The sequence below is a fragment of the Quercus suber genome, unplaced genomic scaffold (genome assembly GCF_002906115.3).
Source record: "Quercus suber isolate HL8 unplaced genomic scaffold, Cork oak 2.0 scaffold_1550, whole genome shotgun sequence".
Lineage (NCBI taxonomy): Eukaryota > Viridiplantae > Streptophyta > Magnoliopsida > Fagales > Fagaceae > Quercus > Quercus suber.
This window is the reverse complement of record NW_027070921.1, coordinates 1-4,215: the sequence shown is the minus strand read 5'-3', so window position 1 is coordinate 4,215 and position 4,215 is coordinate 1. Positions and strand designations below refer to the sequence as shown.

The 4,215-nt window shown below is 31.5% G+C and overlaps 1 long non-coding RNA gene across 1 annotated transcript; it reads left to right on the top strand.

The window, feature by feature from the left end:
- Positions 1-432: 432 nt before the first annotated feature.
- On the top strand, positions 433-2,252 carry LOC136066009 (uncharacterized). Its single transcript, XR_010627556.1, has 3 exons — positions 433-448; positions 2,047-2,094; positions 2,184-2,252. It is a non-coding gene; the product is annotated as an uncharacterized LOC136066009 (long non-coding RNA).
- Positions 2,253-4,215: the final 1,963 nt, after the last annotated feature.

Genomic DNA, 4,215 nt, shown 5'->3' with positions numbered 1-4,215 from the left:
TAGTCTAATCAGTGCTAATATTTAAATAATGAAAAAAAATTAGAGCTTGCAAATTTAATTCTTTTATTTCTTTAATTTTCTCGATACCAAACGAGGCTTAGGGTTTATGACTGAATGGTTTAGCTCTTTTTTTTTTAAGAAAGAGTAATTTCAATTCGACTTTGCTAATACATTTTGGTTATTTTTAAGTTGAAAAATACTGACACCAATTCAATATTAAAGCTTACAATTTGAATTTTATTTATATTTTAAATTATAGGAAACTAAACAGTGGTTAGGGCTTGTGATTGACTGCTTTAGGATTTAGCTTTTTTTTTGGAATAAATTGGTTTATTGAAATGGGTGAAAGTGAATTTGCTAATGATTGATGAATATAGTTCTGTACTGCAGGAGGATGAGTTCACACGCTAGCCAATTCCACAATACATCACTTCTAGAGAAACTCGAGGTAATTTTTGGCTTGAGTTGTTGTATATTATGATTTTGTGTGTTTCTGTTTGCAAATCTTGCAATGTTTGGCTATTTCGAATTTGTAAGTTGGTTTTCATATACCTTTTAGATGGGAGCTTAGAATTATCATGCCTTGATATTTGAAATGGATTTATGTTTGACTGGAACATTCAATTGTGTGTTGGTGTGGAGATTTTGTTATTGAGATATGCACAAGTTTTTATGATTTGTCTAATGCTATCATTTATGATGGATATAGTATACGGCGTTATAGTTTTATTTTTGGTAGGTTATTTTAGAACAATAACAATCAGCTTTAGTCCCAAAATTTTGAATCGGTTGTAGATTTCAAATAATAGACTGGCTACATGTTTTCATATTTTATTTTATTCAAAGTCATACTATTTGTTACTCTTAATCAACATATCATTTTTTACTACTTTTTCTAATGTTAGTTTAGGTCTTCTTCTACTTTTTTTCATTCGCTCGACTTGAATAATTCTTCTCATTGTGTATTATTGCTCTCCTTTGCACATATGACATAACCGTACCATCTCAAGCAATTATCTCGTCTTTTCCTAATAGGAGTTAGTGAGTCATCATGTTTGAGTGAATTTCATCACTTGGAATCCTTTCTTCCTTGTAAAAATAAAAAAATAAAAATAAAACCTTTCTTTCCTTGTTTTAACTTATTAATCCTAGCATCATTTAGCTATAACATTTAGTATCATAGGCATATAAGGTCTTGTAAAATTTTCTTTTTAACTTAGTAGGTATTCTACAATCACACAATACTCTTGATGTTCTTCTCTACTTCATCCATTTTGCTCTTTGCCTATGATTAACATGTTTTTCAATCTTTCTTTTATGAATGATTGATCTAAGATATTGAAAGCTCTCGACATGGGTATATTCTGACCATCAAGTTTAAAACTCTTCATCTTTCTTTCTACTTTTACTAAATTTACATCCCGTTGACTTTGTTTTAGTCTTATGAGAACTTTAAATTCTAAAGTATCTCTAATTTCTAACTTGAGTCACTTGACATTTACTAATTTTGGTCTGTTATCATATATTTTAATAATTTTTAAGTCCTTCATGACAAAAGCACTCTCAACTTGTGGGTTTTAACTTTTATTGTCTTTGGCATCTCTTGACAATCATGTCTTACAACCTTCATCTCTTTCTACTTTTACTGAACTTATATTCCATCTATGTTTCAATTATTTAGGTGAAGGCCTTTAAACTCTAATTGGATGTTAACTAATATAAATAACTAATTTTGTGTGTCGGTTATTTTAATGTTCTTCATGACTATGGGCATTCTCAACCATATTGGTTTTTAGTGTCTTGGTATTCTTTGAACATAAGTCTTACACCTTTAGCTTTCTTTTTATTTTGATTATACTTACATTCTATGTACTCTGTTTTAGTCCTACTTAGCTGGATGCTTTTAAACTCCAAAGTATCTTTCCAAATTTCTAACTTAACTTAACTATTTTCAGTATGTTTATATTATACAATAATGATTTTTTTTTCTTCATGACAATGGGCATTCTCAACTTTGTTGGTTTTATGTTGTCTTTGGTGCGACAGGAATACGGTGATAATGTTGAAATCGATGGCTTTGATGTAGACTATGGGGTGAGAATGATTGATTCATTTTTTCACATAGGTTATTCTTTTAAAGGGTATTGTAATTGTTTGACATATTTTGGGTGTGCATTTGGCAGAATGAGGTGTTGACCTTAAACTTGGTGATCTGGGTACCTATGTTTTGAACAACAAACACCAAATAGACAGCTTTGGCTTCTTCTCCCAGTGAGGTATGATTTATGATTCATTCTTCTGGTGTGGGGTTTTTTTTTTTTTTTTTTTTTTTTTTTTTTTTTTTTTTTATTTATTTTAAATATGTATATATATATTTTAATTTTTTATTTATCTATTTGTAAGTATTTATGATCCATTCTTCTGGACTTAGTGTTTTCCTTATTTTTAAATGTTGGACTTGGAGCATGGCTGGTTTTGTCAAATTAATCTTATAATCAGTATGCTAACACTGTATGCTTATGTCTTGAAGCTGAGTGTGTTGGATAAAATACTGTTATCATATCCAATATCTGCTAAGTAATAAACAGATGTAAATTAAACAGTCTTGAGTTATTTAATGTCTACCAAATAAGTTTTTAAGGATTGTTTGAAAAGATTCAGCTCAACTCTGTCGAATGAAACTGATACATATCCTTTAGAGAATTAGACAAATGACTTTCAGATTATTTTATTGTATTCTGAATGTACTTACTGGAAAATGATCAGTATTTCACTTATGTTGACATGCTGTTAAAATGATTTGGATGTATTAAATTCACCAAAATCTTTTTTTCTTTTTTTCTTTTAAAAAAACTTTTAATCAGCCATATAGATTTCCATCATGTCATAAATCAATAGATGTTTCTGGGCTTATCACACTGAAACTAATATGTGGTGATCTTTATACTTAAATTCATGTTTCTGTTGATTTATTGTCAACGCTCGGATCTACAAATAAGTAGAAATTTGTGGTTTCTCCTAGGGCTCGTTGAATATTAAGTGTTTGACAAGAAAAACATGCTTGTTGGAATCAACAACAAGCAGGGATCGAAAGCTTAGAAATGAACCCACTTATTAACATGGGTGAAAGTCAATTATTAAATTATAAAAATAACTCGACTCTAGGAAATTGAATAGATGCTAATAGCTAAGTGGCTAATAAGACTAAAATAAAATACAATGGACTAATAGCTAATGAGCTCTAGCTCAATTGGCATTTGTAGATCTCCTCCTTCATAAGTTCTAGGGGGGAGGATGAGCTTTAGCTCACATGGGCATATGATTATGTGATTTTTCTGAGTTTATATTTCTAACAGACCTTGAAATTTATATGGTGTGAATCATTTATATATAAACTATAAAGTAGTGGTGTGTGGTCAGTATTTTTTTTTCTGCATTCTGAAGGATGCAGCTGGGAAGATTTGAATCTTTGGGTTTTATGACCAAGAAGATTGTTGGTAGTGTCAGAATCAAGGCGTCAAAAAGAGTTTTTATTTTTCTTTCTTCTCTTCTCATTTAGAGTTAGATTAGACTCATCTTTGATGGAGGGAGGTTTTAAGCCCTACACACCCCCCCACCCCCCCGCCCCAAACAAAAAAAAGGAAAAAGAAAAACTGTTTTTCTAATCCACCTGAGCCAACTGAATTGGTTTGAATTCTGCATTGAGCTTGTCTCCTGGTGGGATGGGGGCTTCCAAAACTTTTGTCTATCTAGAAGAGTGGTAGTTGTTAGCGTAGAATGTACTTTCCATGATAGAGATCCATTTGATGGGGACATTTGTTCCTTTTGCGCCCTAAAAATATGACTCTAACCAATCTTATGATTATGAAAGGAAGAGTGACAGGAGGGTGTGTACATCAGTGGACACATTTTGATGTCTAAATATTATATCTCTAAGATATAGATGTGTTTCCATATATTTGGGCAAGTTGTTCTACTTTCAGAGAAACATACACACACAGAGGCATGCTGTAATCAGTCCTAGGATGCATCTGGACATTGTTTGCCCTTCATCTGTCTCTCGCATGAAAAGATGATTTTTGCCTTCATTCTTGCGTATACTTTTGTGGCCATGTTTAGATGCAGAACAAATTTGACACCTGATGTTCTGTGATTCCATCTGATATGGGTGTTGATTTTCTTCCATTTTGGAGGCTTTCTGGGCATTCAGTGTTT